This window comes from Schistocerca nitens, chromosome 3, assembly GCF_023898315.1.
Source record: "Schistocerca nitens isolate TAMUIC-IGC-003100 chromosome 3, iqSchNite1.1, whole genome shotgun sequence".
Lineage (NCBI taxonomy): Eukaryota > Metazoa > Arthropoda > Insecta > Orthoptera > Acrididae > Schistocerca > Schistocerca nitens.
The window spans coordinates 709,328,613-709,351,308 of NC_064616.1; the positions used below are offsets into that span (position 1 = coordinate 709,328,613).

The 22,696-nt window shown below is 42.0% G+C and overlaps 1 pseudogene; it reads left to right on the plus strand.

The window, feature by feature from the left end:
- The first annotated feature begins 3,181 nt into the window (after positions 1-3,181).
- Positions 3,182-3,299, plus strand: LOC126250512 (5S ribosomal RNA; annotated as a pseudogene).
- Positions 3,300-22,696: the final 19,397 nt, after the last annotated feature.

Sequence of the window (22,696 nt, forward strand, 5' to 3'; positions counted from 1 at the left end):
TGACAATGGTCCAAGTATACAGTTTATGTTCCCAGATATGTGTGTGGTTCAAAGACCTTTTAAGTAATGGGACCAAGTATGTTGTCCTCAATGACAAGTGTTCATCAGAGACAAGAGTACCATGAGGAGTGCCCCAGGCAAGTGTGATAGGACATTCTCTCTGTATATAAATGTCCTGATGAACAGGGTGAGCAGCATTTTACAGCTGTTTTCTGATGACACTGTGGTGTACAGGAAGGTTTCATTGTTGAGTGATTGTAGAAGTATAGAAGATGACTTAGATGGAATTCCCAGTTGGTGTGATTAATGGCAGCTTGCTCTAAATGTAGAAAAATGCAAGTTAATGCAGATAAATAGGAAAAACAATCCTGTAACATTCAAACACAGCATTATTAGAGTACAGCTTGACACAGTCACATTGATTAAATATAGATGTAATATTGCAAATCAATATTAAATGGAATGATCATGTCAGGATAGTAGTAGGGAAGGTGAATGCTGGACTTCATTTTATTGGGAGTATTGTGGAATAGTATTGTTCATCCATAAAGGAGATGGTGAATACAATGTTAGTGTGACCCATTCTTGAGTACTGTTCAAGTGTTTGGGATCTCCACCAGGTCACATTAAAAGAAGACATCGAAGCAATTCAGAGATGCGGTGCTTGATTTGTGATTGGTTGGTTCTGTCAGCACGCAAGTTTTATGGAGATACTTTGGGAACTCAGATGGGAATACCTGGAGATAAGATGATGCCTTTTTCACAAAAATGGCAGAAGTTTAGAAAATCAGCATTTGAGGCTAATTGTAGAATGATTCTACTGCCCCCAAAGTACATTTTGCGTAAGGCTGACGAAGATTGATAGGCAACAGCAAAAAGACTTTTGTCCAACAAAGCCTTTGTCAAACATAGACGACACACACACACACACACACACACACACACACACACACACACACACACACGCAAACATAACTCACACCCACATAACCACAGTCACTCGCAGCTGAAGCTAGACTACTAGCAGCAGCAGCAGTGCATGATGGGAGAGGCAACTGGGTGGGGGTAAGGAGGAGTCTGGGTCAGGAGTGGGAGGGATAGCAGGGAACTCAGATGGGAATACCTGGAGATAAGATGATGCCATTTTCACAAAAATGGCAGAAGTTTAGAAAATCAGCATTTGAGGTTAATTGTAGAATGATTCTACTGCCCCCAAAGTACATTTTGCGTAAGGCTGACGAAGATCGATAGGCAACAGCAAAAAGACTTTTGTTCAACAAAGCCTTTGTCAAACATAGACGACACACACACACACACACACACACACACACACACACACACACATGCAAACATAACTCACACCCACATAACCACAGTCACTGGCAGCTGAAGCTAGACTACTAGCAGCAGCAGCAGTGCATGATGGGAGAGGCAACTGGGTGGGGGTAAGGAGGAGTCTGGGTCAGGAGTGGGACGGATAGCAGGGTAGGGGTGGGTGGTGATGAAGTGTTGCTGGGGAGCATGCAGGAATAAGGTGCAGAGAGGGTAGGGCAGCTAGGTGTAGTTGGGAGGTGACAGCATGCACAGGTGGTAGGTGGTGGAGGGGGGGGGGGTTTAGTGGAAAAGGAGAGAACTAAAAGACTGGGTACTGGGTGCATTGGTGGAATAGAGGGCTATATAGTGCTGGAATGGGAACAGGGAAGAGGCTAGATGGGTGAGGACAATGACTAACGAAGGTTGAGATCAGGAGGGTTACAGGAACATAGGATATATTGCAGGGAGAGTTCCCACCTGCACCATACAAGCTGGTGTTGGTGGGAAGGATCCATATGGCACAGGCTGTGAAGCAGTCATTGAAATGAAGAACATCGTGTTTTTTTTGGCCACAGTTTGTTGAAATGTCGTGTGGCTAGGGCCTCCCATCGGGTAGACCGTTCGCCTGGTGCAGGTCTTTTGATTTGACGCCACTTCGGCGACCTGTGCATCGATGGGGATGAAATGATGATGATTAGGACAACACAACACCCAGTCCCTAAGCGGAGAAAATCTCCGACCCAGCCAGGAATCAAAGCCGGGACCTTAGGATTGACATTCTGTCACGCTGACCACTCAGCTACCGGGGCCGGACCACAGTTTGTTGAAGGTAGTCTAAACCTTGCAGAGAATGTAATTCAGTTGCTCCTATCATCATACCCTGAAATGAGAAATGTCCTGCCCACTATTCTTCCCACCACTCAAAAAGTGGTATTCCACCATCTATCAAACCTACACAATGTACTTGTCCATCCCTACATGACATCTTCTCCCAACCCCTTACCTCATGGCTCATATCCCTGTAGTAGACCTAGAGGAAAGACCTGTCCCATAGATCCTCCCACCACCTCCTACTTCACTTCAGTCAAAAACATTACTTATGAAAGGCAGGACTAACTGTGAAACCAGCCATGTGTTCTAGAAGCTAGGCTGCAACAATTGTGCTACATTCTATGTGGGCATGACAATCAACAAGCTGTCTGTCCACATGGATGGCCACTGACAAACTGTGGCCAAGAAACAACTGGACCACCCTGTTGCTGAGCATGCTGCCCAACATGACATTCTTCAGTTTGATGACTGCTTCACAGAATGTGCCATATGACTCCTTTCCATCAACACCAAGTTTTCTCAATTGCACAGCTGGGAACCCTCCCTGCAATATATCCTACATCCCCATAACCATCCTGACCTCAACCTTCATTAGTCATTGTTCTCACCCATCTAGCCCTTTCATTCCATTTCATGTCACTACAAAGTGTTACAGCCATGTAGTTGTATGAGTTTACAGATTCCCACTATGACTTACTGATCTTATATTCACCGGATACTGTGTTTTTTAGTTTTATGAAGTGCACAATTTTACATTTATGAACACTGAAAGCAAGTTGCCAATCTTTGCACCCTTCTGAAATGTTATCAAGGTCTGATGATCTGTACAGCTTTGTTCAGACTGTACTTCACTCTAGATAACTGAATCATCTGTGAAAAGTATGAGGTTACTGTTGATATTGTCTGCAAGATAATTAATATACAACATGAGCAGCAAGGGATCCAACACACTTCCCTGGGGTACCCCTGAAGTTCCTTCTACATTAGTCAATGACAATCCATCCAAGATAATATGCCATGACCTTCCAACCAAGAGGCCAATGGCCTTGCCACAGTGGTAACACCAGTTCCTATCAGATCACTGAAGTTAAGCACTGTTGGGCTGGACTAGCACTTGGATGGGTAACCATCCGGTCTGCCAAGTGCTGTTGGCAAGAGGGGTGCACTCAGCCCTTGTGAGGCAAACAGAGGAGCTACTTGATTGGCTATGGCTCTGGTCTTATAAACTGACTTATTGACTTATGGCTAAGAGAGCAACATGCTGACCACATGCCCGTCCATATCTGCGTCCAGTGATGGCTGTGGGCTGAGGATGACACAGTGGCTGGTCAGTACCACTGGACCTTCATGGCCCGTTCAGGTGGAGGTTTTTTTTTCCTACCAAGAAATCCTCAATCCAGTCACAAATTTCATTTGATGCTCAGTACAATCATACAGTACTTTTTATAATAAATGTAGGTGTGATACTGAGCCAAATGCTTTTCAGAAACTGAATAATACTGTGTCTACCTGAGTACACTCATCCATGGCTTTCAGAATGTCATATCAGGAAAGTCTGAGCAGAGTTTCACATGATCTATGTTTTCAAAATCCCTGCTGGTTGTCATGGAGGAAATCATTCTCTTTGAGATAGCTCATTCCGTTTGAGTACAGAACATGTTGTAAGATTATAAAACAAATGGGTGTATAGTATATTGGACGTTAGTTTTGTGGATCACTTCTGCTGTCCTTCTTGTTAAGATTTGTGACCTATGCCTTTTTCCATCTACTGGGAACAGTTTTTGTCCGAGAAATCCATGATAGTAGATTATAATTAACAGAGTGGCTAACTCAGCCACATACTGGGTATAGAGTCTGATAGGGATTGCAAGGGTCCCTGGGGCTTTGTTCAGTTTTAACGACTTCAGGTGTTTCTCAATGCCACTGACACTATAACTGAAAAAAGAATTAAAAAGTACAGTGAAGGAGAGATTCATTTTAACCTTATGGCAATTGTATCAGACAGAAGGAAAAATGAGAGGAAAATTCAAGAGATACAAAAACAAGTGGATGAAAATGGAATGGAAACTGATGCTCAGCAGGGTGAAATTGCAAGATTAGAAGCGCTCATAGAAGAGGAAGAAGCCAAAATAAAAATATATCAGGCTGAGAATATTAGAAGAAAGCATAATTATTTGCCTTTAATTGTTGAAATATTAAAGATACTAGCAAAAGAAGGACTGTTGTTGCCACTATACGAAAAGGCAAAGAAAAAGAGCTTTAGAAAAAGAAACCAAACGAGAGGAAGTGAAGACTTAACTTATTTCACTCTTCTTTTCAGTGGTATGAGAATTAAATTGGAGCAATACTCCTGGGTTTTCCTTCGCAAAGGGACATTTGAAAACATAGTTAAGCGTTTCTGCTATTCTCAATTTCAGTACCTCACTTGTACATGAGTGACTGGACATTAACTTTGGTGCCACTAACAGCCTTTATATACAACCAGAGTTTCTTTGGGTTTTGTGAAAGATCTTTTGACAGTATTATTCTATGGTAGTAATTGAAGGCTTCAGGCACTGCTCTCTTGACTGCCAAATGCATTTCATTCAGCATATCTCTGTCTATGCTAGGGCCACAGATATGTTTCATTATGATTATCTGAAAGCTAAAAGAATCTACATAAAGGAAAACAGCCAAGAAGGCATATAATGTTAAGTTCATTTCTGAAACCTGCAATCCATTCAAAGCATCCTGGTAACTGGTTAACGAACACAGTAAAAGACTCACTGATTCATTAAATGCTTGAAACACTAATGATTTTATTAAATATTTTATTAATGTTGTTGGGAATACTTTACCTGAAGTACCATATTTAGAAATTGATATTAGAATAGAATAGAATATAATCTTTATTTGCCTTTCAATATGTTTTCCATACAATTGGCATCATCAGTGTGTTCAATACATTTTAAAATTACAATAATTATTATTGTACATAATTGTGAAAGTAATATTGATAATACAACAATTATTCATTCACAATAGTAATAATAATAATAATAATAATAATAATTCATAACAGTTAAATATACAATAGTATCAAGATGTATTTATGGTACATCTTACATATCCATGTAAAAAGTCTTTGTTGGTACATTACTATCACAAACATATAGCTATAATTCATATGGCAGTTTTTTGTTTCATGTAGCAAATCTCTTTTGTGTCACTGTTTAGAAACTCATCAAGTGAGTAATATGGCATACATTTGAGCCACCCTTCTATTGTTTGCTTAAATTTATTCATCGGTAGTTCGCTCACAGCCTTTGAGAGTTTGTTATAAAATTTCAAGCTAAGGTGTTTATGGCTCTTTGTTTGGTTTGTGTTAATGTCAGCCTTGTGTATGGTAGCAAGCAATATATGCATTAACAATTTTTGCACATTAACGAGGTGGAAGAAAGGACTTCCAGATGACATAGTGAAAAGTGTGAAAGGTTTTAAACACCCTGTTAGTGCAGATATATATGGTAAGTCATGTGGTGTTCTCAAGGAAACTGTATCTGATATTGCTAAACTTTGGTACTTTTCCAGACTTCTTAAAACTGGCAAAGACAGTACCAGTGTATAAAAAAACGTGATATTAACCATCCATCAAGCTACAGACAATTTCTATATCACCTATACTAGCAAAAGTGATTAAAACTATTATGTTATTTTGAGGACAAAACCCTCTTCGTGGATAACCAACATGAATTTAGAAGAGAGAAATCTACATTTACTGCAATACTTGATATGATAACAAAAATAATGGAAGCATTTGAAGAAAAGAACTGGAAGGCTTTAATTCTTTGTGATCTAAGCACTCTTTCCAGATGATACAGCATTAATGAATAAGGGTAGAAATTCAGCTGAGCCATTAAAGGATGCTGATATTTTGTTTGAAGTAGCCAGAAAATGGTTCAAAGCAAACAAAATGAAATTAAATGAAGGTAAAACCCAGGAAATATTATGCAGCCTTGGTGACCATGGATCCGCAGCAAATGTTGATAAGTGTGAAACTCCTGGGATTCCCCATAGACAATAAGCTGGCATGGACCGAACACACTGCACATGTGTATTCCAAGCTCTCAAGAGTAATTTATCTTCTGAGGAAGCTGAAAGATGTGATAACAGATCAGTACTTAATCACAACATAATACACACTTTTCCACAGTCATGTCACATATGAACTGCTGCTGTGGGGACACCCTACTGAAAGTAAAAACATATTGCTCCTACAAAATAAGTCTGTAAGAATAACATTTTTGAGCAAGAAATCTGACCACAGCAGGCCCATTTTTAAACAGTTTGGAATAATGTCAACATTTAGCCAATATGTTTCCAACTGTCTTGTCTACATAACACTTACAATCACTGTGTTGTCAATTGACACCATTATGTTTCACCGACTGCAGAGTGGAAACACAGAATGTCTGCAGGAGAGTTCCACATGGAGCACTTTCATCTCAACAGTCAAATTTTTGTCATGCTGTGTTACATGTGCTGTAGTGTGTAGCTTCACATTTTTTCCTTTCTGTTTCGAGCCTGTTGAGAATTTATAGACGACAAAGGTGTTAGAAGTTTCCTAAAGATAATGTTATTGTGCGTGTGTTATTTTGGTGAATGTTGTTAGCTACATTGTTTCAAATCTGGTTTTTGTCATTTGACACCATTATGATGACATGCATTCATGTTGCATGGATATTCTCATTTTTTAGGTAATACTTTTGATGTTCAGTTGAAATAATTTTGAAAGATAATAATTCTTAATATATTTAATGGATATTCTGATTATTTTCACTCACCACATAGCTCATTTCAGTAAATATTTTAATTTTTCAGGTTCTGATATGGTGAAACTTTATGACAAAGGAATTGAGCAGATTCAATTAGTGCTCAATGACAGTGAGCTTTCAGAGCTCTCAGACAGTGAAGAGTGTGGACCTGAAACTGTTGGAGATGCAGCAGATACAAGGAATGAAGAAGCACCATGGGAGTGCTGGACCTCACAACATGAAAGAGATACTCTAGCCGTTTTCACCCGAACCCACATGATCGTGCGGGCTCGGTTTTTATTTTTTTGCGACAAACTGAATCTCTTGCCTTGCTTCCAACTGACCTACAACGATCGTGCAGGTTGTGCGCTATGCGTTTCTCATGTTTATGTTGCCTTTAGGCGCCAACAGATTGCAGCACATGTTGTTTAAGTTGATCGAGAAGTGAGCATTATGCCGGCACCTGGTTAGTAGCTCATAACTAAGTTAAATTGAATTGTTTTGGCGATTTGCTGGATCTGGTTATTTGTAATAGTGTGTATAATGTTGTGATATTGATAATTATTAGTAACTTCATATCTTTGCACAGTAATCGTGCATTAAATTTGTACTAGCACGATTGTGCAGGTTAGGTGTTGACTGTGTAACTTCATCCTCCAGTGGGTGTTGTTGATTGTGTCATTGGCCTGCCTATATTACTGCTTTTCATACAGTCTTGAATGGGAAAGTTTTTATGCACATTCCCATTATTGTATGCAGGTTTATCAGACAATCAAATCCGTTCTCTATTAGAGGATTCGGATTTGAGTGGCATTTCGTCAGATGAAGACGACGAGTTTGTTCCTTCTCCTTCAAATATTCAGCAGGCAGATGACTCGTCTGATGATGATTTGAGTGCAGAATAAGTTCCTGAAGAGCGCAGGAGTTCACACAGTGTCACAGAAGGTGTCAGACCACTGCTTTTTTGGAGATCAAATTTTGTTCAGGAGTTTCATCCACCAAACATTAATTACAGTGCTGTTGAGGTCAGTGACAAAGAGGTGCGATCTGAGTTACCTATTTCATGTATCATTCCCATTTTGTTACTAAAATATCTTATTTTTAATTCTAGAGTCCTTCACCAATTGGAACTCCCGCTGAATATTTCTGTGAATATTTCAGTGAAAAGTTTTTTGAAGAGGCAGCAAAATATACAAATATGTATAGTGTTGCAAAGACAGGGAAATCCCTAGGGACTACAGCTCATGAACTGAAGGTGTTTTTTGGGATAAATTTAATGATAGGGTGCATAAGGTATCCTTGGCTACCCATGTACTGGAAGAAATCTATTTCTTTATCAGCTATTAGTGACACTATATCTAGAGACCGGTTCCTTGCACTCAGGAATAATGTGCACTTTGTTGATACTATAAAACCACCTGAAGAGGCTAAAACTAATAGACTGTGGAAAGTTCAGCCAGTGATCGACACAGTAAGAAGAAGATGTCACAGTTTGCCTCGTAGCTTTAACTACTACAGTATTGATGAGCAAATGATCCCTTTTACTGGGCGTTGCAAACTGAAGCAATATGTTAAAGGAAAACCAAGGCCTGTAGGTCTTAAAAACTTTATCATGACCTCAGCATCAGGTATAGTGTTGGATTTTGAAATTTAACTGTTATTTTACGACTAACACAGACTCTTCCACAAGGAAGTTTTGTTTATTTTGATAGGTACTTTACCACAATTCCTCTCTTAGCAAAGCTTAAGGAGAAAGGAATTGAGGGTACTGGCACAATAATGGTAAACAGAATTAAGAATGTTAATTTGAAAGAGGGAAGAATGAAAAGAGGAGAGTGCCATTCATATGTTAGAGCAGATGAAGCTGTAGTAATTACTGAGTGGCAGGACAGTCAGAGGGTCGTGATAGCATCCACCTGTGCTGGCATTGAGCCAAAATGTAAAGTTCAAAGGTGGTGTAAGCAGGAGGGTCACTATCTTGATGTAGATTGCCCTTTTGTAATTCAGCAGTACAATGCCAGTATGGGTGGTGTAGACATTCATGATCAGCAGGTTGAGTGTTACCGAACATGCTTCAGAACCAGAAAATGGACGCTCGAGTGCTTGCTGCATTTCATAGACCTTTCAGTGGTCAACTGCTGGTTTCTCTACAGAGAGCACTGTTGTGAAAACCAGACTGCCAAAAAGAACATTATGGATCTGTTGAAATTTAGAATGTCTCTAGCTGAGGCTCTTCTGTCATGTCCAGACAGAAAGAGGAGAGCTGAAGAGTTTGAAACACCATTAGATGATACATTAAGTACCTCCACAAAGGCAAAAGTTTACAAACCCCATCCGAAACCAGGTTTGGACAAGCGATATGATGGGTATGATCACTGGCTGACAGTGGATGATATTTTGTCACCACGAACATGTCAGTATGAGCGCTGCAGTTCCAGAACAAAGATAAAGTGCATAAAATGCAATCAGTACTTATGTCTTGCAAAAGGAAAGGATTGTTTCAAATTATTTCACAGAAAGTGAAGGAGTTTGAACCATAACTTCGTGTTACAAAACAAATAAAAAAAATTTATTATTAATTTTTTTGCCACAGAATATGATTTGCAATCTATGTAACATTTTTTATAATAACTAATAAATAAAAGTAATTAAAGAATAATTTTTTATTCATAACTGTTCCTCAGGTAACTTATAATATCAAACAAATAGTGGGTAGTCAGAGAATAATTTTGGTGAAATAAAACCTGACCCTCACAATTGTGCTAGTTGTTTTCCCACTACATTTTTTATGGAAGAGTTTTTTATTATTTTTCCCAGTGTCTACTATGCCCAAGTATACAGGGAATTCAACTTTATTCACCATTTTTTTTTTTAAAAAAAAGGTGTTCAGGGTGAAAAGGGATAGAACCTGAAAAAGAAGTTTCACAAGCAGAAAATTAACAGCCACAAGGTAATGTCAAATGAAAAAAAAAATGCCTTTCACGTGCCTTGACACTACTTTCAGTGGTCCAGATACTACAGCTGATGAAGAAGTAGGAAGTCATGCTGAATATTTTTCATAATTCTTCACCAATGATTTTCTGGAATTGCTTTAGGAACAAACAAATTTGTATTCATTGCAGAAAAATGGAGTGCCAGTGAAATGTACCAGCTCTGAAATAAAAAAAAAAAACTGATTGGAGTACATATTTTGATGTATACATTAGGATTTCCCAGATTGCATATGTACTGGGAGCCTCGCACAAGAAAACCTTTGATTGCAGACACATTTTCTGTAAATAGAATATTCAGACTGAGGAATCATCTTCATTTACTTGACAATATGGAAGGTGGCTCTCCAGAAGAGAAACTATGGAAAGTGAGACCACTGCTACATAGAATCAGGGAAACTTGTCTCAGTCCAAAACAAGAAGAAAGGCAAGGTGTTAATGAGCAAATGCTTCCTTTCAAAGGAAGGACTGTAATGAAGCAATTTGTTCATGGTAAACCAAACCCTGTTGATCTAAAAAAAAATTGTTTGTTGTGGAGTTTCCTGAATTGTATATGATTTTGAAATATATCAGGGCAAAAGTACAGGAAATTGAAGTGAGCACAAGCATTTGAGCCTTCGTGGTTTCACTATGATGTGACTGAGTGAAAACATTCCACAAGGCTGCGGGTACAGACTATATTTCGATAATTATTTTACATCTATGTCAATGGTACATGAATTGTTAAAAAATAAGATCTTTTCCTTTGGGACCATCAGAGGTAACTGGTTACAAAAGTGCCCACTGAACTCTGAGTCTGAACTGTAGAAGGAAGGAAGAGGATCTGTTGATGTTTGTGTGAACATAGAAGAAGATCTCTGTGTCATTCGCTGGCTCAGTAATAGTGCTGTGACCCTCAATTCCTCATACGTGGGTGCAGACATTATCTATAAAGTAAAGAGGTGGAGTACAGCACAGAAGCAACTACTGGAGATCACGAGACCAGCCATCATAAAGGATTACTGTGCATTTATGGGCATTATTGACAAAATTGGCTTTTTGATCTCTCTGTACAGAATACGCATGAAAACTAAGAAGTACCCTGTAAAAGTAATTTGTCACATGGTCAATCTCTCTATATGCAACTCATGGCTACAGCACCTGAGAGACCTGGATGCCAAAGGAAAAGAACATAAAGAGAAAATGAATCTGCTGGAGTTCAGAAATCAGGAAGCTGAAGCTTTAATTCTAATGGAGAAGGAAAACAGCTCCACTCTGAGGAAAAGAGGACATCTGTGATTGATTGAAGATGAGTGTGAAGATGGAGAACCCATGTCGGATGTGGCGAGGCCAGTTTTGGATGCCAGATATGACAAGTTTTCTCATTCACCACATTACACTGAAGGGAGGGAGCAAATATGCAAATTAGAAAAATTCACTGGCAGAAGCCAAGTCCCAAATGCCATGTAACACTTTGTTTGAACAAAAATAACAATTATCTTGTTAAATTTCATATTAAATAATCTGTTGTAATAAATTTTATCAATTGAATGGTGTACTAATTATTTCTGTAACAAGAATATGTTGACTGCATTATATGTACCTGTAGCAACACAATGGTGTCAAGTGACAACATATTTTTCAAAAACCATTTTCGAAATTTTTTTTCAGTAAACATGTGGAGGTAAATCATTTGATCAACAAAAATGCAAAAATAAAATTTTTCATTGTCGAAGAAAAAATAATAACTGAAAGGGATAAAAGAAAATCAAGGATCCTCCTGGAAGAGATAAGAGATTCACAACTACAACACTAGAAATAAGGCTGACGTTGATATTCCAGGCTGTCACCTAAGCAAGGCACTGGACAGTTTTCTCACAACAGTCCTGAAGGTGTTCAACTACATACCACTGGATTTTCAAACATGGCTACTGAGGATGTTCAGAGCTAGAGTGTTGCATATGCTCAAGCAATGGCCACTATATTCTGTAAATGAATTTTTCTTTGCAAGTGGAATTGTACACTGTTCAACATAATACCATCACTTGTGAAGCTACAAACTTGAAACATTCAAGAGCTATAAAGTGTTGTTTATAGCCATTGTTTATAAGGTCAGTGTTGCATATCTTCTTGTCTATTATCTTTGTTTTAGTAGTCGTTTTGATATAAAATCTCTAAGATGTGATGCAATCTGTCTGGTCATGACTAGTGAACAATGTTGACTTAGTAATAATAATAGTATTAGTATCTATAGCCTTAGGTTTTGTTTTATATGCATTATGCAATAGTATCTGTTCCTTTAGAAATTTTTTAATAGTGACTGTATACCATGGAGGATCTCTCTCATTATGAACTGTCATACTGGATACATATCTTTCCAGTGCATCGTGAACTATTCTTTTGAACTTGAGCCATAGCTCCTCTACAAGCTCTTACCTTAAGCTGAACATTTCAAGTTCCTGACTGGGATATGACACTACTGTTTGTCTAGTTTGCTGAACATATAAATCTTTCTGTCTTTTGTACTTTGATATTCATTCTTGATATAACTGCCTCATGGTCACTGACACCATTTTCTATGTGACTTCCTCAAATAGGTCAGATTCGTTGATTGGTATTATATCTAATACACACATCAAAAAAAGTTTTGCATCACCATGGCTCGTGTTGTCTGTAGTTCAACCATGCCTAGACAGTCAATACAGCAGTTTGATCACATCCGCATTGTTATTTTGTGCCAGGAATGGCTCTCTACAAGGGAAGTGTCCAGATGTCTTGGAGTGAACCTAAGCGATGTTCTTTGGACATGGAGGAGATACAAAGAGAGAGGAACTGTCGATGACATGCCTCGCACAGACCGCGAAAGGGCTACTACTGCAGTGGATGACCGCTATCTACAGATTATGGCTCAGAGGAACCCTGACAGCAATGCCACCATGTTGAATAATGCTTTACGTGCAGCCACAGGACGTCGCGTTATGACCCAAACTGTGAGCAATAGGCTGCATGATGCGCAACTTCACTCCAGACGTCTATGGTGAGGTCCATCTTTGCAACCACGACATCATTCTGCATGGTACAGAAGGGCCCCACAACATGTTGAATGGACCGCTCAGGATTGGCATCACTTTCTCTTCACCGATGAGTGTTGCATATGCCTTCAACCAGACAATCGTCGGAGAAGTGTTTGGAGGCAACTCGGTCAGGTTGAACACCTTAGACACACTGTCCAGTGAGTGCAGCAACATGGAGGTTCCCTACTGTTTTGGGGTGGCATTATGTGGGGCCAACATATGCTGCTGATGATCATGGAAGGCGCCATAGTGGCTGTACAATACGTGAATGCCATCCTTCGGCTGATAGTGCAACCATATCGGCAGCATATTGGCGAGGCATTCATTGTCATGGGCAACAATTTGCGCCCCCATATGCACATCTTGTGATTGGCTTCCTTAAGGATAATGACATTGCTTGACTAGAGTGGCCAACATGTTCTCCAGACATGAACCCTATCGAACATGCCTGGAATGGAGTGAAAAGGGCTGTTTATGGACAACATGACCCACCAACCAAATTGCCATTGAAGAATGGGACAATCAGGACCAATAATGCCTTGATGAACTTTTGGATAGTATGCCATTTTGAAAACAGGCATGCATCAATGCAAGAGGACATGCTGCTGGGTGTTAGAGGTACCAGTGTGTACAGCAATCTGGACCACCACCTCTGAAGGTCTCGCTGTATGATGGTACAATATGCAATGTATGGTTTTCATGAGCAATAAAAAGAGTGGAAATAATATTTATGTCAATCTCTATTCCAATTTTCTGTATAGGTTCTGGAGTTCTCAGAACCAAAATGATGCAAAACCTTTTTTGATGTATGTATATAAAGGGCAATCAAAAAGTTTCCGTTCTAAGGCCATATACTCCAGAATCATTATGCCAATGAATTACCATGAAAATTGAGGCAATCATTTCACTGACACACCATGCTGAACATACCTGTTTGGTAAAACACCATGTCCTGCTGTGTGAAGAAGTCCATAACTGCCTGCTGTACATCCTCATCTACTGCACATCCTCCTCATCCTGTGGGAGAAGGAGTGGTTAGGGTCAGAGAACAACAAGCTGAGGCCCATAAAACCAATGACGTACACATAGAACTCCTCCTTCTGGTCACAGTGACAGAAGAAAGTACTTTTAATGCACCTCCAGATATGACACTGTCCCCTGATGCATGGATTCCTATTTTGGCAGGAAGGCCCACCAGTATGCAGTGCTCGTGGTGTACAGGTTTCTGTACACCACATTTTAACTGAATGTGTTTTACACCAAGCCATGTGAGCTGCAACCCACTTACCAGCTGACCTGCCCTCTATTTTAGGTGATGAATTGAATGTGGTTCATCTTTTAAGATTCTGTGTGATGTCTGGTCTTGTTAGTAGTGTCTTAGGTAGAAGGTTTTAATGTGTTGCTTCATCATTTATTTTCCAATTGATTGTGTAGACACATTTCCTTGTTACACTATTTTAGATGTTGTGTGGTTACAGTCTATGTGTTTTACTCAAGTACTACCCTGAGGCATCTGCCTTTTGTTGTTTTGTGTCACAATGTGGGTGAGAGAGTCCTATGTTGGTTGCAGTTTCCATTTCTTAATTTACATTTTTCTGCATGCTTCTCACAATTTATAACCATACTTGTACTCTTTTAGTTGAATACAGGCGCTAATGATGTCACAGTTAATTGCTCTATACATACCACCACCACTACCATCCTATGGAAGATCATGTCTGAGAGTCTCAAAATCAAGTTCTCTGCCAACCATACTTAGACCATGTCAGGGTATCAGGTTTATGGGGAAGAGCAATGTTGTATTTCTTTTACCGTGAGAGCTACATAATGAGAACAAATTGTGTCTGCATAAACTGCCACCAGTTAACATTCTCACAACACAGGTATATTACAATTTATGGACTATAAGCAAAACCCTACACTGTAATCTATAAAAGCTTCCATTTAAATAGCAGAGTACTTTCAAAAGAACAATATGACCATACTAAACATCAGATATGAGATTTCTTCATTCTTTACAGTCTAAAACAACACTCATCAAGCTTATGGCATCTGGTAGAGTTTCATTGTTGCTTCTAAAGCAATGTTTAAATGGCAAAATCCTCAGTCACCGTAAACCTGTGTGCCATCACTCTTGACTGTGAAGTGTAACACTTCACCCCGTGTGCTAATAATACACTGTGAATATTCGTATCTCTGGTGTTTGCTTCAACCAGCCAGACGACCCTAACCTCTGCCGGCACACCACACCGGGCACTGTACACATGGGGGCAGACACCTTCTATGGCATTCTATGCTCGATAGAATGCTCCTCCACCACAAGATCAAGGAAACCCCTTGCCCGAGTTTCTACTGCACAACACGGACCATGTGGCTGTCCAGTTTCAGGGTCCACTTGCATGGTCGCCCCCTCCTCAGAGCGGTAAGCCATTTAATGTCTCTCCCTCCATGCCAGTCAAAGGGACACTCATGTCAACCACACAGGGCCATGTATATGTCTACCCATCCTGCCGTCCCATGCACACCTCAGACGACGTGCCTGCCTTGGTTCCGCCCTATCACTCTGTTCGAGATTTTGTGTGCATTGGCCGTTGATCCTTCCGTGCCTGCCATGACATGCTCGTTGTGTGGCCTACAGATTTTCTGCCTGCATGGACTGGATAGCATGTCTTGCCTGCACAGCTAATGGATGTCCAGCGCAACATATCACCTGCCACTGAGGGACAGTTCGCATCAGTGAACACCGTGCAAAATCCCCATATCATTTGTGCCTTTTCTACACCCCTGCAAGCACTGGTTCCTGGTCATTTTCCGAAGCTGCCGCCATTACAACCGGACAACCCAGTGATGTGGTTTACTTTGGTGGACAACATCTGGGACATACACGGTATTGCAGATGACAGCACTATTTTTGTGTGTTTATGAACTACCTGCATGACCACCCTGATCTCATCAGTGACTTGTTGCTGAATCCACCCAAGAGCGACAAATATGCCTCTACCCGTGCACTACTTATCAAACGCCTTTCTCATCCACCAGCTGATGTGATTCACAACATTATTTATGACGAGACTTTAGGTGACAGAACCCCCTCACAGCTGTGGCGAGGCTTGTGTGCTCAGGTAAGTACCCAGATCTTGCTGAACTTAGCACTCTGGGCATTTTTGTTGGTGAAACTGCTGCAGGAACTACAATTACATTGGCTCCCACACACTGCAGCTTCACTCAAGGATAAACTATGGCTGGCAGACCAGGCATATACCATTATTTGGCACCACCACCTCCCTCCGTGCAGCACAGTGACTAATACCACCAAGGTTGGTAATCCTGTGAGTATACTTCCACCATCGGGTGGTAGAGGCCGGGCACGTGCGTATCACAGAACAGCAGCCATCTAGTGGCCAAGATTGGGAATCACAAGCAGGACGGCAGCAGCCTCTCCCTTCCCCAACCGGGTTAGCGCCTGCCTGCCCCACCTTCCCCTCACCTGACGCTTCAGCTGGTGGGACGAGTACAGCTGACTCACATATATTCTGGTTCCACTTGACTTACATGGACGCCGCTCGCAGCCGCCGCCCGCCCTGCACATTCCCAAATGCCGCACATGGGCAGCAGTAGGCGCCACGGCTCTCAGATGCATGCAAAGGCGCCCACAGATGTTGCATTCTGTCAGATCCCCCACTTCATGAGGACATCTGTACACCTTGTATTTAGGTTCGTGCCGGTATTTTCTTGTCGATACCGAAGAAGACATTAGTGTTATACCTCCCTCATTTACTGTAAAGGACACGACACCAGCCAAACTGTTCCTTCGAGCACCAAATAAATCACCACTTCTTATTGACAGTTTGGCTGAGTTACCTATTGAACTCATACCTGGCAAACAGTTCACTTGGTCCTTCTACGTGGCTGATGAAGGAGACCCAATTATAGGCATTGACTTCCTTTCCCGTTTCGGACTGTCTCCAGACCTCCAGTTGCCTTCATTATTGCACCACACCTCATCCACTTATATTGTGTGTTCAGTTGCCTCCTCGGCCCCCCCTCCCCATCAGCTTCCCGATGATTTCAACATGGCTCTCATCGAGTGCTCTTCACTGACGGACAGCCCCGCAACTTCCGTTGCCCAGCTTCAGTCCAAGAGCGCTGCAGTCGATGATCTCCATGTTCGCAACTCCAAACTGAACCATGCAATATCATCAGCTACACAAGCCCTTGCCAAGGCACGATGCCTCATACAATGCCTGTCAACACCGCCACCCTCTGACACCAGCGACATACTATGTGGGACTTTGACGCTGCCGCTCCCTGACACTGGAGACGCACCTCATGGAACTTTGTCGCCGCCGACGCGTACAGCTTCTCTGGCACATCAGGTTAGTGACTCTTGCATGCTACTGATCCCCATTTGTGATGGCCCCCGAGCAAGTTCGACAGCCCAGCTGAATGCTATCATGAATGGCACGACACACAACATTGTCACAAATGACAGGCCACCAGTGCGTCATAAAGCGAGCCAACTGCCACCACATAAACTATGCCTCGCTAAGGCCACAGTGGAGGAACTTCTGCAGGCTGGTATTGTTCATCTGTTGGACAGTAACTGGTCTTCGCCCATACATTTAGGTCCCAAAAAGGATGGCACAGTGCACCTCTGCAGCAACGATCGCTGCCCCAACGTGTGGACAGTATTAGACAATTATCCGATACCTCATATACAAGAATTCGCACAAGTACTTAGCGGAGCAGGCATCTTCAGTGTTTTGGACTGCTGCAAGGCATATTTACAGATACCCATGGAACAGAGTGACATACCAAAGGCAGCGTTCATCACACCTTTCGGCCTCTACGAATTATGTTACATACCTTATGGTCTCAAAAACGTGGCCCAAACTTGGCAACGTTTTATAGACTCATTTCTGTTTAACTGCACATATTGTTACACATACCTTGACGACATACTCATTTTTTCCTTCACTGACAGAGGACATGAACTCCACCTATCCACAATACAGGACTTATTGGAATGTAACGGAGTCAAGATCAATAATGACAAGTCACAATGCTGCTGCACCGCTGTCACTTTTTTGGGGTACACCATCTCCTCGGAAGGTATATGCCCCCCTTCAGGAGCAGGTTGACTGCATTTGCCATCTACCTCTCCCAGTGTCGGTTCATGAATTACGCCGGTTTTTAGGAACTATCAATTTATACCATCGTAACCTGCCGATGGCAGTAGCAATTCAAGCCCCTTTGACTGACTCATTGGCCAGGAAACAAACCTCGGGCAATCGCCGAGTACAGTGGTCTGAGAGCTTTGGAGACCTTAAGCTAGCGTTAGCACATGGTGTCACTCTCACCCACCCTTTGCCAGATGCCTGCATCTCTATTGCAGCAGCTGCAAGTGATTTTGCAATTGGTGCAGTCCACCAACAGCACGTCGGTGACGCGATACAACCACTCCATTTCTTTTCCAAAAAAACTATCTACAGCTCAACATAAATGGTCAGCATTTGACAGAGAATTGCTTGCGGTTTATGAAGCTGTAAAATATTTCTGCACAGACATCGAAGGAAGGAGCATAACAATTTTCAAAGACCATCGCCCCCTCATGGAGGCTATCCATAACCCCACTGTTGACCTTCCCCCAACGTAGGTTTTGGCAGATGACTTAATTTGCCAATACACAGACAGCCATTACATCCGAGATTCTGAAAATGTGGTGGCTGACTACCTATCTTGGCAATTTCATCCCACATTAATTTTGATGAATTGGCCCCCTTACAGGACAATGATACTAAATTGCACTACCTCCGACAGGATCTGGTTACTTCCCTCCAGATCGTTTCCCACAACCTACCAGGCTCGGTCAGGCCACTGTGGCGCGATACATCCATGAGTACTGCCCGGCCTATTGTTCCCCTCCGCTGTGTCACCAAGTATTCACTACATTACATAACCTTTCACATCCTGGTGCTAAGGCCACTATGTGCCTAGTTACAGAATGCTTTGTGGGGTCAGGTGTGAAGAGGGATTGTCGTACTTGGGCTCGTGCATGTTTACAGTGCCAGCACAGCAAAGTTGGCAGGCTCACACAACACTGTAAAAGTAAATTCAACATCCCCAAAGGCCGCTTCCGACATGTGCATCTGGACCTCATAGGACCGTTATCCATGTCTGATGGTTTCAGGTATATCCTGTCTGTCACTGTCCGTGTTACATGTTGGGTGGAGACAATACCCCTGCAGGACATCACAGTGGATTCCGTAGCATGTGCCATCCTCCTGGATAGCTTGATTCAGCTACCCTACATCCACCACCACCGACCAGGGTGGTCAGTTTGAATCCCTGCTGTTTAACAAACTCTGTAGGGTGGATAAATTCCATACTGTGGCTTACCACTCACAAAGCAATGGACTGGTCAAGCGGTGACACAGGAATCTGAAAGTGGCCCTCTTGTGCCAAGGTGGTGAGCGGTCTGACGCAATTCCCTGGGTAATGTTAGGAATGCACGGCTTACAAGACAGACCTCCAGGCTTCACTTGCAGAGGTCCTGTATGGCAAGACCCTAGGTCTCCCCTCAGAGTTCATCAATGACAAAGCAATCGTCAACATGTGTGTCCAGACACACATAGCTGCGATCCACATGTCCCTTCCATGACCACACACCCATCCTTGGATCTTTCTACATTCGGCACTGGACTCTTGGTAGTTCATTATGTTACAGGATGACACAGTCAAACCAGCATTACAGCCACCTTACTCTGGCCCGCATTGAGTAGTGGCTCGCATGGACAATACTATGGATGTTCTTGTCAGTGGCCATCAGCAGACAGTTTCCCTTCAACACGTGAAACCAGCCTGGTTGATCGAGGAATCTGTACCACACCCTCTCGAGTCAAATGTTCCTCCGTCAGGTGATGACTCCAATCTCACACAGACCTCCCACTCCCCTGTGCCCCACCATGATCATATGTGCACCAAGCCTACACCTGTGGGCAGCTCAGGTGTTGCATGTGATGATACTGTACCCTCATTTCACTCAGGCACTGCATGTGACAATCCACAACCTCAGCCTCAACTACATGTTGCATGTGACATTACCCGTCGCAAGTGTCGGCAGCCAGTGCCCCCCACAGAGTGTTCCAGTGTTTCTCGTGAACTATGTTATTTTTCCCCACCACATCCCCTAGTGCCCTCTATGTCCACTGTCAATGAAATCTGCATCTCAATCAATGCCTCTGAGTGCCCACACGATGAGCTTTCCTTGCAGCTCCACTAGGTATCCATCTTTGTCCTCCGCATAGGGGACACTTCATGTGAGTCCACCCCCACGTCACATATCACCATCCTGGACACAGTCCCCATCCCAAATGGGGTGGATATGGCTGGCATAACTGTAAAATTTAGCACTGATGGGATGCTCAAGCTTCGCATCCCCCTCTCCTCCTGTACTGCAACACTGACATCGTCCGTGCCAGTCCAGTTCACGGGTGCAGGTCGACCAGTCTGTCCTCCCCACTGGATGGCGGAGTATACCAGCACCAGCCCACCCTACACAGACAAAATGGACTCTTTGCACATGCCTCTATCAATCAGCGAGCATCCCACAACACCACTACACAGGAAGACACCCATGTCCTTCCTCCAGTGCTCCGCGCTCCTGGAGGGCGGGGGCTCTGTGGCAACCATCGACCGCGAGTAACTGCCACCTATGATGTGCAGAGTAAATGGGCTTTGGGGACTTGTGGTTCTTTGGTTAGGTCTTATGGACTTTGGTTGCATTGTGCATGCTGTGAATTTCTGTAGTGTTTGTCTTGTGTTGTGTAATTACATGAACTTAATAAAAGCGCCCGATTTTAATTTGTTGGAGTTTTCTGTGTGTGGTCAGTTGCTACAGACAGAAAACCCACAATATTTTCAGTGGAGCCACATGGGATCAACCAAATGTAATGGCAAAGTAATGACAGCCCATGATCGTATGAAATCTTGCAGCTGCATACAGCTTCTGACAGATAAGAATCTTCATCAGATTTAATTCCATGGGAATTTTTGTCCTACATATGAATCTGCTATCAAGTGGCAGCTCACTTCCAACAGAAAATACTATGACCTGAAGTATTTGAAAGCAATTATCACCTCTGTCTCCTCTACCTGCCAACACATCCTCGCCAACACATCCTCGTTCGTCCACCCTCATGTGATAGTTGTTAGTTCTTAGTTTCTTACCTAAATGTGCAACCAATTACAAATTACAAGAAACTGAAAACAAAAACAGAAACTGAAGACCTGCAATTACCCATGTGTAGATCACTGATTTGTGTGCACAGGTGTACATAAAAAAGATCTGATGTATCAAGTTTTTGTGATATAGATATTTTTGTAGCATGTAGGTTCTAGATGAGATTTACACATGCGCACCTACACTGAAAGATGAAGGAATCTGTTTTGTGTGTCAGAAGCAAGAACAGGATCAGAGGCTGCAAGAAGTCAGCATAGAAGCCATTAAACCTCAAAGTATGTACTGGAAGGTGTAATCCATAAAAGACAGTAATACACACACTTCAGAAGATTCAAGCTTTTCTAAAGAAGATAACATGACACATCAAAGATAAAATTATCTGAAGCAGAATGCCATAGACTCTGGAACATTGATTATAGGCCTACTGATCATATTTTGTAGCATATAAATAGTACAGTCACTGCTTAGTGACTGTTGCTTTCGCTTAGTTACAACTTCAGGACCAGGCTAGGTCTAAGCTAGGAAAACTCACTAATCTAAACTCTTGCATTCCTCAACTGTTATCTGCCAGAGACACTTCTTGTTTTGCACACTATAGCCAAGACTAGAGGTTTCATTACAGAACTGAGATAAAACAGCAAGAGCAATACACAAGACTGAAATTTAAAAATTGGGTGTACCAATATAGCTACTGCTAAAAGAAAAGTCACAACTTTAGGAAGAAAACACAAAACTATATAAGTGACTTCATTGTCAGCCAGAGTGCTACATCAAATCATTATAAATGTATTGCTACATCAGAAATTGGCATTCATCTCCATTTATGTGGACATTTCTGCATTTTTGATCTTTAATGTAGTGTCTGAATGCATTTTTATGTACTCTGCTAATGTTAATATTTTTTAGCTCTGGGAATTAAGATATTTTGAGTTTCGTTTTCTTGTATCTTCTCATCACTGTATATCCTTTTTACTTCAGTTATTGAATTACATCATCATGGAAATTTAGAAAAGAAAATATTGCCACTTATGAGCCATGGTTCCCCCCATGAACCATGGACCTTGCCATTGGTGGGGAGGCTTGCGTGCCTCAACAATACAGATAGCTGTACCGTAGGTGCAACCACAACGGAGGGGTATCTGTTGAGAGGCCAGACAAACGTGTGGTTCCTGAAGAGGGGCAGCAGCCTTTTCAGTAGTTTCAGGGGCAACAGTCTGGATGATTGACTGATCTGGCCTTGTAACATTAACCAAAATGGCCTTGCTGTTGTGGAAGTGCGAACGGCTGAAAGCAAGGGGAAACTACAACCGTAATTTTTCCCGAGGGCATGCAGCTTTACTGTATGGTTAAATGATGATGGCGTCCTCTTGGGTAAAATATTCCAGAGGTAAAATAGTCCCCCATTCGGATCTCCGGGCGGGGACTACTCAGGACGTCGTCGTTATCAGGAGAAAGAAAACTGGCATTCTCCGG